This window comes from Cornus florida, unplaced genomic scaffold (assembly GCF_030987335.1).
Source record: "Cornus florida cultivar Cherokee Brave unplaced genomic scaffold, ASM3098733v1 CherokeeBrave_3.0.0_Hap2_Chr09, whole genome shotgun sequence".
Classification (NCBI taxonomy): Eukaryota; Viridiplantae; Streptophyta; class Magnoliopsida; order Cornales; family Cornaceae; genus Cornus; species Cornus florida.
Window position 1 is genome coordinate 47,260,792 of NW_026775579.1, and position 13,410 is coordinate 47,274,201.

Here is a 13,410-nt window from a genome sequence, read left to right on the forward strand (position 1 = left end):
CTATAGTGCAATTACAATACTATTGTGGTGCTTATTGTAATTAATTTGATAGGATAGAGTTATCTCGTAACTCTATCTCTATCCAATTGGAGCTAGGATAAAAATCCCTTTTGATCCTTATTTCTAGCCCCATCTATATACGCGATATATCTCTTAGGTTGACTATTTGGTTTTTCACGCAAAAACCTACAGAATAATCGAGAGTGAGAGATATAGGGTTTCCATAAACCTGTGTGTTTCGGAGATATAGAGGTGAAAGTTTACTGGTGTTTAAGGCAAATGAGGAGCAATCCAATTCACTGTTATTCTTAGAGTGTTAACGATTAATCAATCGTTAAAAAAAATGTGATCCTTTTCAATAGTTCTTGATTTGGTGAAATATCACGTGGTTAAGATTCAGAAAATTTATAATCGCTTTCGTTTTGCCTTCATTGTCATGTTTATTGATTTTTTTTTACACTGTATGATTTAATTTCTGCCTCTGGATTAGAGATGTTATTTCCTTTAATTTTATAACACAATAGTATAAAAATAAAGTACGAATATCCTCGCCCTAATATTTTTACAACATTGCTAATGATTTAGTTACATATTCGAACTTAATTGTGTTAAAAATTATCAAGCCCAAAGAGATCGCATTACCTCCAGCCATGAAATCTGATTGGTTAATGCCTGCAAAACAAAGTGAGAAATCCTAATGATGTTCACGCCTATACAAGTCTTGATGCGTGTCTTGATGGAGACAACACAGACTGCACTTGTTAGACATGGGACCTCTGTAGGATACTGTATGAATAAAGCGAGAGAGAGAGCAATCCATCATACAAACCCAATTGTTTTATTCTAATAAAACTCGTAACCACCCTCAACTTCCCACAACCACACCATTGTAACTTCCCAAAATGTGTAACGTTGTGTTAGTACAGTAGATCAAAATATGATTGTAATATGGCAATATAGGCCACACACGTGTTATAAATACATGTGTCTAACATTCTCCCACTTGGCCAATATTGACACACTTATTTTCTTTATAGGTTTGAGAACTAAAAATTTATCTAAAGAATTTCAGTGTATAAAATCATGGCGGAAATCACATTCTTCATATGAGTGCTACCTTCCATGTATCATTATATCACTGTCTTTCTTTAGATAAACATCTTTATGTGATAGTACTTTATAAATAGTTATTTGCAAAAAACTATTCAAGGAAGTCAACTTTATTGTCCCAATGGACTATCTGTATTAATAAGCTCCCATAAGCCTATTCTGAGGTCCTACTTTATTATCCAAAAGGATAATTTGTCATTTAAAAGCTTTATGTAAACTTCCTTAAAAATGACAAATAAATACTAAGAATCATCAGAATATAAATGCAATTGCAAACTTTAAAGTGTCTTGGTAAATCAAACACAAGACATATCAATAAGCCCCATATGTCCTACATGTTCCTTATATAATTTAGGTGGCAAACCCTTTGTCATATGATCTACGACCATTGACCTTGTTCCTGTGTGATCTACTAACACTTGATGATTCTGAACCTTTTCTTTAACAACAAGGAACTTTATGTCAATCCACCTATTTGAACTCCCACTTGCATTGTTGTTACAGAAACGAACCGCAGCGGAATTATCACAATAGATTCTCAATGGCCTAGAGATGGATTCCACAACTTTAAGATCTATGATAAAATTCTATAACCATAAGGCATGTCCTGTAGCCTCATGACATGCTACGTACTCTGCCTTCATAGTAGAGGAAATGATTGATTTCTGTTTTAAGATTTTTCACAGGATAACTCCTCCCGCAAAGAGGAATATATATCCTGATGTTGACTTTTTAGAGTCAATTCATCCTCCAAAATTAGAATCAAAATATCCAACCATTTCCAAAAGATCTGATCTTTTGTATGTTAGCATGTAACCCTTTGTCCCTTGTAGATATCACATCACTTTCTTTGCAGCTCGCCAATGATCCATTCCTGGATTACTTTGGTATCTGCCTAACATTCCTACTGCAAATGCAATGTTTGGTCTAGTGCATACTTGCACATACATTAGACATCCTACTGCAGATGCATAAGGAATGACTTCCATCTCTTCCCTTTCCAAATCATTTCTTGAGCACTAATTTAGACTGAATTTGTCACCCATGACAATAGGAGCAACACTTGAAGCACAACCCAACATTCGAAATCTCTCAAAAACTTTATTGATATAGGCCTTTTGGGATAATCCAATCAATCCTTGGGATCTATCCCTATAAATTTCTATGCCAATGACATAGGATGCTTAACCCATATCTTTCATATCAAAATTTCTAGAGAGAAATTCTTTAACTTCATGTAGCAATCCTAAGTCGCTACTGGTAAGCAAAATATCATCCATATATAGGATCAAAAGAATGAACTTAGTCCCATTAACCTTAAGGTGTATATACATTAATCAACGATGTTCTCTTTAAACCTAAAAGAAGAGATAACATCGTTAAATTTTTAATACCACTGACGTGAAGCTTGTTTCAACCTATATGTAGATTTCTTGAGTTTGCAAACCATATTGTTTTCTTTATCTGAATGAAAAATTTCAGGTTGTTTCATGTATACCTCCTCATTCAAGATCCCATTAAGAAATGCTGACGATTAAAGCCGTTCCTACACGCCAAAATAATGTAGTGAATGTGCGGTTCAAGAAAAGCCTTCTGGGTCAAGTTTAAATTTATAAAAACCACTACCAATACTACTACTAAAGTAGCAAGAGTGAGAAGGGATCGTCCCAAGGGATTGGAGTCGTACTTGATTGTGGAATCGCAATTAGGGTTAGTAGGTCGAGTGATTAAACAAATGGTTGGTTGTTTAATTAAACTAGAAAGCAACTAAATTAAACTAAGTGATAACAAAGAATGCAATTAAGAGTAAGTAAGAGAGAGAGAGAGATCTTGGGGTTTAGAGATCACCACCAAGCAATGCATTTTTATACCATTGACAAGTGATTAATGAGGGCAAATGGTGTGTTGCAATATTAATGTGTGTGTGTTTAGTTGATTCAACAAGCAAGGATGACTAGTTAAGCATGTATTGTCTAAACATCATGTGAAAGGCACAATATATCTAAGCAATAAAGCATATATTGTCTAAACAACAGGTGAAAGGCACAATAGATCAAAAAAAGTCATTAATCCTTTCATTAAGCTCACAATCCAAATACAACACAAGGATAGAGACATATGCTACTTGCATTCAAAAGCTTGGATCATCAAACAACAAGCATAGATTGTCCTCCCATTTAACACTACACTACATCTACACTACTAGTATGAAAATAAACTAGGGGAGAGGCACAATCCATCAAGGAATAAGTATGAACCATCAAGAGAATCACAAGAGCATTCCTTTAAGCACTATGTTTTGACAATCTCCAAATCTATAGCATCAATACACATGGGCATGCATCAATAACACAAAATCTAGAGACAAGCACATAAACATCTATTCTAGCATACATAGACATATGGATGAATGAAATGATCAATTGGAAACATTAAACCACATAAATTATTAAATAAACAAAATCTATATATATCAAGGTGTCAAAACATTAATTACAACACTAATCCCTCAATAATGCACAAGATTAAGATATAGAAAGCATGCTTGGGGCTAACTCTAGCCCAAGAGGATGTCTAGCCACTCATGATGATGTTGCTCCAACCCTCAAGGGCTAACTCCATGATTGAAATCTGCTCCTTGTTGATGAAGAACTCTAATGGTGTCTCTAGCCTCCTTCTCCTCTAAACTTCCCCTCCAAGAGATTAAACCCTAGAAATGTGTATATCTCCCTTCAAAAAGTGCATCATATTCCTTTTATAGGTAGGTCAAGTGGCACACAAAATGAGCTGGGGTCGTGCAAAGAATATTCTCTAATGATTGGATAGAGGACGGATTGCACAAGCTAGAAATTTAACTTTTTCGCACTGGAGGAAGTTCGATTGATCGAACCTTGGACTTGGATCGATCGAACTGGCTGAGATCCATCGAACTTAGGCTGGATCGATCCAACTGGTTGAGCTTTTTGGGAAAAGACAAATCTGAGATATTTTAAGAGATATTTTTGGGAAAAGGACAAAAGTGGTTAGTGGGTGGTACAACTGTGGATAGGATCAATCATTTGAATACGGACAAAAGTGTTCGATCGATCGAAGGGTGGTGTTAGATCGATCGAACTTTTGGACTTTATGCTTTTGGGCCAAGGCTTGGATCTATCTTGAAATGCTGAGATCGATTATTGTTCGATCGATCGAACCTTGAAGTTGGATCGATCGAACTTTGCTGCTTCTCACCTTTGGCTTCATTTGCTTCTTTCTTTCTCTACTTTGCTCTTTTCTTTGTTTAATCCCAGAATTGCTTCAATTAAGCTCTTATTTGGGTGAGTTAGCTTATTTTCGGGATAAGTGCCTGAAAATGGAAATAATACGAAATCAATCTAAAATGGTAAAGTAAGATAGATAAAGGTACTAGAATGCCTAAGCTTAAGGGGTTTAAATATGCACTTTTCAGTGCTCATCACACCCCCAAACTTAAATATTACTAGTCCCTAGCAATGAACTGGAAAGTAAAGGAATGAAATGAACAACTATACAACTATAACTAGAAAGCAATAAATGGATAACGCCACTTTCGTAGGGAACACGATTGCACTTAGCACATGCAACAAGCCTTTTAAACCCCTAGGTTACCCCTAGTGGACAAGTGAAGTCTCGTGAGGGTTTCCAGAAATGATACCCACAAACATTAAGCTCATTCTTTCAAAAGAGGCACCAATATTGCAAACAAGCATTGGGAGAAAACTACCTCAAGTATGCAATTTTTCAAACATTTCTGAGCAATCTCCCAAAATTTCAACATCAAGCAAGCAAGTATGGTCCTCCACACATCAAGAAAATGATCATGCAAATCAAAACAACTCTAGAATCCTTTTTGAGTGGACCGGCATCAAATATGTTGCTATCTAAGCCAACTAAAGAATTAATCACATCCTTACCCTCAAACTAGCACAAAAATCTAGTACCGATCATCAAGACAAAAAGTGGACCTTTTATTAAAACTTTATTCATCTAGGTACACTTATTCTTTCACTCGATTTTTGTTTTTTTTTTTTTTTTTTTTTAGGATCAAAGATGGAAACATAGTGCAATGTGTTGATCTCTTAAGCTTTCTAGTGATTCATGAGATCGAGCGTTAGGTCAATGACTCCCAAACCAGACGGCTTTAGGGCATTAGGCATTTAAACCCCTGTACGGACTTACAAGCTCAAATCAACTAGGCTACAAATCAAGATAACAACCATCTAATCATTTTCTACTTCTCACCTTTTGGGAAAAGTCCTTACTTTTTTATTACTTTTGCAATTTTTTTTTTATATTTTTAAATTCAATTATTAACCTAGAGTTTGGGCCCTCCACCTTTCGGCGCGAGAAGTTCAGTGCTTGATGAGGCTAGAATCCCGACTACTTAGTGAAAAGGGGTTGTTATCCACCTTTATCAAGAATGAAAGCTTTCAATGCACTACTAGCCCAATTGGGATATAACTAATTCAATAATCAACAAAGCATGTACCCCACAAATGAATGGTAGTGTGCTTCTGTGCTAGTGTAGAATTCTAGAATGAATCTCAAAATAATCACAAAATCAGGATGATGTGGACCACAAATGCAAACAAGATATCAATCTTTCGAAAAATTTACTCTTAAATGACATCCACAAGGCATACAAGGAGTATTAGACTCTCAAGTCAAGCAATTTTTAAATTTTAAGCAATATAGTCCTCAAAAGATCAAAATTATAACCAGATATGGACCAATCATAGAAATATCCCTCAAATACACAAGTCATGCTCAAAATTTTGAATTCAAAACTAACACTGCAAAGCATCATTCCCCCCAAACTTAAATGGCACAATGTCCTCAATGCGCAAAGAGAATAAAGGAAAGAGTATACCAGTGCAACTAAGCAAGAATGATCGGGATTGAAGTATCCGAAGTGGGTGGCATGGCCCCCACAAACTTGGGATGAACTATGGTCCTAAAAATTGGCACTTGGATAAACTTATCAGATAACAAAATGGGATAATCAGTGCATACTGGACATCCAAGTGTAAATGGGATAAATAGATAAAGAAATGAGAGAGGTATAAGGGTGGTCCTGAAAATTGGGTAGCACTCTCTCACTGAAGTCACTATGATGCACCTGATGGAGTCAAACATACAGATATGAGAATATAATCATATGACATCCATAGCAAAAACAGATATATATAAAACAGATAAAGTGCAGGTACAACAAAAATATCAAAGCCGACAGACCGGCTGTAAAAATAATAATGTACAGTGACAAAAGTAAAGTATCAAAAGGAGAGAGGGATCATGAGATAGAAGGGACTGGGAGCTCAGGAGGATGAGGTAGGACGGGCAGGTCGGGCTCCACGGATGTCTCTGGATAGATCTCAGAACATGGTCGCGACATCCGTGTAGAAGGCAACAAAATCAGCTCTGTGGGCTGTGAGATCAACTCGGATGGCAACAACAACATCCTCAAAAGTCTGCAGGCGTACTCCAAAGCCGGGGGTCAGATCTGGAGCCTCAGGCATAGATGAATCAGAAGAAAGCTCCTGAGTATGCTCCTGCTCATGAATGGGCGACCTGGCTGGAGAGTCTTGCTCTGCGTCGTCTGTAGGGCGCTCTAAGTTTATATCTAAATGCTCGGCAGCTGGATAGACTGGTGCGTTGTCCGCTGCGAGATGTGCTGCTGCTGCCTCTGCCTCTGTCTGTGCCTCTGCCTGGGCCTCTTTCTCCTCTAACTCCGTTGTAGCCACTACTGCGTGGTCCTGCAGGGAGTAATGATGGATCGGTAGCTCTTGTCCCAGTCCTTCTTCAGGAAGTGACATGAACCTCTCTCGGGGTGCTCCCGAGGATGGATAGGTAGCACTGGTTGATGAGAATCTGGGTGATGAGGTGGCTGAAAGAAAGAGACTTAGCCCATCCGGGCGTCTCCTTACTAATGTACTCGTCATATAGCTTCCTCATCACGCTCCAGATGAGTGCGGGAATGGACACCCAGTGCCCGGTGTAGAAGGAGTAGAGGGCTGTCAGATAATCGCCCCTCCTCTGAATCTTATATCCTGCCATGTATATATTCCAATAGAGAACGGAATCGGTGAACCAAAGGTTATTCGGAAGGAATGTCCGAGTGACGAAGGTCTCGTCACTAGCATGGTGACCTATAAAAAAAAACACCCATATCGGTGTAGGAAGGCCTGAAGAGCCTTGGATATGTGTCCTGAAGCTCTGGAGGACAGCGGTGTGGACAGCGGCAAGAGCGGGCTAAAGAGTTCACTGTGATGGTGATCGGATGGCCATCGATAGAAGTGACTAGCTCGGCTGTGGTACGCGGGGATGGCCGGAGGTTCTGGTAGAACAACCGTACCAGCCGTGGGTAGACAGGCTCTGTGACGGGGGCAAGAATAGCGGTCAGACCCCTCTGAATGATATCATGGTAGGCGGATTTGGTCAGCACTGATCTAAAGAAGAAGGCCGTGTCGAACTCTGACTTATGGTCGATCATCATATGCGCATATCGAGGCACGGGCCTATCACGCTCCAGATGAGCTGGCTGAGCTAGTGGAGCTGGTATAGGTGAATGCTAAGCTCCAGTATGCAGTGGAGATGGTGATGGAGTGAAAGCAGGATGAGCCGCAGAGGTGGATAGTATATAGTCATTGTAATACCCCTAGTTTTCAAAAGGATAAAATGGGAATATTTTGGTTTGTTTTTCATTTTTCGTTAAATTATTGGACTTATTTGTTATTTGGTTAAATTAGTTGATTTATCATTATTGGTGTGTATTTAATTTAATTGTTGTATTGTAATTGTTTATGTATGTTAAATTAATTATTTATCTGTTTTATGTTAATTGGCTGTGTTGCTTTAACTATTTAATTTTGCTTTAATTTAATTGTGTTTTTACTTAAACGTAGGATTAAATGACGTATGTTTTAATAGGACTTATTTGGTATATATTTTTTGTATGGTTATATAGGATTAGGGTTTTCTTTTATAGAGATAAATAAGCCGACTTATAGTTAGCTAGGAATTGGAATTGTTTATTCTTATTTTAACAATTTAAAAGGAGGACCTATGATTATAAACATATACTGGATACATGATAGGATCTTATCAATATCTGCTTTCTATTATGCTGATTTCTAGATATACTTGATGTTCTAACGGATGTGCATCATTTGTGAATCATTTACATTATATGTACCGGTATGGGACGGTGACATATCAGGGAAGGATTAGATCAAAAAGCTAAGTCCTACCCCTTTCATACATATGGAATGGATTAACTCAAACGGTTAACTCCTACATGGATGCATGTCCTGTCAACTAAAACAGTTGAACGACATAATGGATGGTTGCTTTACTTTTCTGTATTAGGAAGAGATTTAAATATATACTTAAATGCCGTGATATGAGCTTGAGTCTCCTGATCATGGTTAGGGTGCGTATATCGCCTAGGATTGATAACCAGGCCTGATGATGTTTCCTTGGTTGTTCTACTCGGGTTGAGACGGATTATGTGGGCTAGTGAACGTCCTATAGTGTGTACTTATATCTATATGGACTATCTTAGCTATTGCCGAGCTATCTAGGATGTATCTGCGTATCGGGTTTATGTACAGATTGTAGTAGGATGGAACTTGCATGTGGGCCTGACCCACCTCTATTTTTCAGGTGTTCGTGAGTACCAAGCTTAGGGTTTGATCGTGGTGATGCAGATACAGTCACTCACTCTTTCGACTAAATAGGATTTTTCTTCCTGGTTTTAGTTTTGGATTTTATTCTGTAAAGTTTTATCAGTTGAGATTATTAGGGGTCCACTAGTTGGATTCCCGAGTTGTACGGATTGGAAAGTTAATTTATATTAAAACTTTTATTTTTTTGGAGGTTTTACCATTAGAATTCTTTTCAGAATATCATTATTTTATTCTTAATTCAGTTTTATTCCTGCTTGTTTATATATTGATTGTCTGGTATCCTTCGGATCTGTGCCCGGACTTGATCACCCGTGGTTCTAGAATCGAGGGGTATCACAGTTGGTATCAGAGCACTCCAAGTTCTAGTGTCCTTAGGAGTGTCTTTCGTTAGAAGTCTTCCGCGTTGCGTCTCTTAAAACTTAGAGCTATGTTTGGATTCATTGTACTCTTTTACGGTTCGTTAGGAGGAGCAGCTGATGTCAATTATATTCTATAAGTATTGAATGGTTGACACTAGAAGGAGGATGGGGTCCGTAGCAACAGGGATTCAGACCCAAAGGAGTAAAGGAGTATGTTATCAAGTTCTTTATCAGAAGCAGAACTCGGGATCAAAGGTTTAGTTCCGGTTGGCATTACTTTTAGAGGTATAGGCCAAGGAAGAATTTAGGAGTGTGTTTGAGGTCACCGCATGAAGGGACCAACACGATTGCAGTTGTTCTCATAAAGGAAACAAACGGGGAATAGGAGTCCCAAGAGGATTCTAGTGGAGAAAATTGTAGCATACCCCAGAAAGAGGGTATTGAATCTTGTCAATAAAGGATCGCGCGAGGGTGATGTTGGTCGCTAATAAAATAGTGAACGATACTTATAGGGTTGGTATGGATAGTTAACCTTTTGGGTTACCTTTAAAGGAGGTAGATAAAGGAACTCTTCAGGGGTTCAGGAATCGGATGGAGTTCTTCTTAGAACGAGATAATGATTTTATATCACGTTCCGGAAAGTGTGGGAATTAGGTTATGACAGTCTAAGTTGTTTCTTAAAGCTACATTAGATGGTTTGCATTTCGTATATAAGGAGGATGAAGGTTAAGCCTTTGGAATTTGCTGAAGCAAATGGATACGTTATGAGCTATGATTGGAGCTTATGTGTCGAGGTTGGATGATTACCTCTGGAATTGAAAAAGAGATTATGAACAAATCAAGTAAAGTTAATTTCTAAAGGAGATTTCTTTGCTAGGAGGAACGGTGCTTTATGTAAGATTCTATTACTTTTATTGTGTTTTATGGTGTGTGCTGTATGTGTTTCACTTTTGGTTAATTTAATCAAGATCGAGAATACGGTTTAGTTGGGGATACAAGCATGTGACCAACCAATTACTGTTTTGGCGAAATAACGTTAATTATGCTAGGATTTTGGGTATGTGGTCGTAGGATTTGGTAAGTATACATAACTTTAGCCAATCTAAGGAACCTAGACATGCGTGGTTATCTACGAAATGGTTGACTATTTGGGAAATGGGAAGATTCTATATAAAGGGCTGTGCCACACGAAAACGGAAATGAATTTTGCAAAGTTATTAATTCAGAGTTTCGTGAATTCCGAGGACGGAATTCCTTTTGTTAGGGGGGAAGAATGTAATACCCTAATTTTCAAAAGGATAAAATGGGAATATTTTGGTTTGTTTTTCATTTTTCTTTAAATTATTGGACTTATTTGTTATTTGGTTAAATTAGTTGATTTATCATTATTGGTGTGTATTTAATTTAATTGTTGTATTGTAATTGTTTATGTATGTTAAATTAATTATTTATCTATTTTATGTTAATTGGCTGTGTTGCTTTAACTATTTAATTTTGCTTTAATTTAATTGTGTTTTTACTTAAACGTAGGATTAAATGACGTATGTTTTAATAGGACTTATTTGGTATATATTTTTTGTATGGTTATATAGGATTAGGGTTTTCTTTTATAGAGATAAATAAGCCGACTTATCGTTAGTTAGGAATTGGAATTAGGTTTTAGTAAGTGCTTATATATATAATCTTATATGTCTGTTAGGGTTAGGAAAACAAAACCCTTTTCACGTATTGTGAGATAGAGAGATACAGAGACATGTAATGGGTGTTTGAGGGAAAAACAGTGGGGCGCTTGAAAATGATAGAACCACCAGATGGGATTTCAGCCATAGACTGTGGGTTGAACCAAGGAAGGATAGGAGTGTTGTTTGTATGAGGAACCAAGGAGGAAGCAAATAAGTTAGAACAGTGCGGGATCGCCGGAAAATCTAGGAAGACGGCGTAGGGATTTTAATTCAAAAATCTCAAAGGCAAGTTTCATTCTATCTCCTTCTTATAAACTTGTGTTCTGTGCATTCTATATAGTCTCCAGGGATTAATTCAACCTTTAAAACTAATAGTTGATGCATGTTATATTAGACTGTAACCTGTTTTACGTTTAAATAACTGAAATTGGGTTTTTCTCAAACTGTGTTGTTTTTGATATAAACTTCTGTCAATCAAGTTCATAATAGAATTTAAAAAGTTTCTATGATTGTTGGGACTTGTATTAAACCTTAAGAACTTTAAGGAAACTTGGAGCAGAGGAGTGGTCTTCGCCGGAAGCGAAGAAGATAAACAGAGGAAAAGAAAATTGTTTCGGTTGAAGCTTTGTTAATAAATTCATATTGGAATATGTAGGGTTTCTAGGACTTTTGGAACTTGAATAGAACCCTAGGAATGTTAAAAAGATTTGGGATAGGACATTGGGCTTCGCCTGAAGAGCAGACGACAACCGGACGAGGCAGAAACGAAGCAGTGAAGCAGAGAGGGGCTCTCAGGGGTGAGAGCCGGCTCCCGAATGGTGTGAGCCGGCTCCCATGAAGAGAGAGCCGGCTCTCCATGAGGGGGAGCCGGCTCTAGAAGCTTAGGAGCCGGCTCCAATAAAGGGGAGCCGGCTCCCATGGGAAAAAAACCCCTACGGGTGTTTTCTGCAATTTTTCTGAAGTTCAGGGGCTTAAAGGTAATTACTGGAAAGTGATGGGGGGTTTTAAATGATGAAAATTAACTTGTTAAAGCCTTTAAATAGTTGGTTTATGCTAAGGTGCCAAACCTAAATGCATGTCATAAAACATAGGCTTATAATAGGCCTACGGTCAAAGAAGGAGGAATTCTTGTGTTGCTAAGTTGTTTTGACAACTTAATTTGGACTGACATTGTAATTATTGTTAGAATTTATATCAATGATATATTTAGCATAGTTCAGTTCCAGGAACGTTGGTTATGACGTCATGTACTCGTATCTAATAAGTTGTATATTGTCGGGAGTAGTGGTAGGTTAGTTGCTAGTTTCGTGTTAGCAAATTAAATGAAACTGGTATAAAATACTTTTGAAGTTTCATATGATGTACTTAAACTTTGGACTGTCATTATATCCGCCAAGGAATTTATAATGGGGAATTACATAGATGCCATGAGATTTAATTATAAATTTGCATGTCGTAAAGGATATGGGAGGATGTAAATGCTAGTCATCATTTTAACATTTAAAACGAACTAGTATGGATGTGTTGATTTGGAATTCTAGTATAATGTGCAGTTTAAAATTCTGATATTCATTATATTATGTTATGGAGGATAATTGCTGAACTATCTTAATTTTGGTTCTGTCAATTACATGGAAATGGATGTTTTAAATTGTTTATTCTTATTTTAACAATTTAAAAGGAGGATCTATGATTATAAACATATACTGGATGCATTATAGGATCTTATCAATATCTGCTTTCTATTATGCTGATTTTTGGATATACTTGATGTTCTAATGGATGTGCATCATTTGTGAATCATTTGCATTATATGTACCGGTATGGGACGGTGACATATCAGGGATGGATTAGATCAAAAAGCTAAGTCCTACCCCTTTCATACATATGGAATGGATTAACTCAAACAATTAACTCCTACATGGATGCATGTCCTGTCAACTAAAACAGTTGAACGACATAATGGATGGTTGCTTTACTTTTCTGTATTAGGAAGAGATTTAAATATATACTTAAGTGCCGTGATACGAGCTTGAGTCTCCTAATCATAGTTAGGGTGCGTATATCGCCTAGGATTGATAACCAGGCCTGATGATGTTTCCTTGGTTGTTCTACTCGGGTTGAGACGGATTATGTGGGCTAGTGAACGTCCTATAGTGTGTACTTATATCTATATGGACTATCTTAGCTATTGCCGAGCTATCTAGGATGTATTTGCGTATCGGGTTTATGTACGGATTGTAGTAGGATGGAACTTGTATGTGGGCCTGACCCACCTTTATTTTTCAGGTGTTCATGAGTACCAGGCTTAGGGTTTGATCGTGGTGATGTAGATACAGTCACTCACTCTTCCGACTAAATAGGATTTTTCTTCCTGGTTTTAGTTTTGGATTTTATTCTGTAAAGTTTTATCAGTTGCGATTATTAGGGGTCCACTAGTTGGATTCCCGAGTTGTACGGATTGGAAAGTTAATTTATATTAAAACTTTTATATTTTTGGAGGTTTTACCATTAGAATTCTTTTCAGAATATCATTATTTTATTCTTAATTCA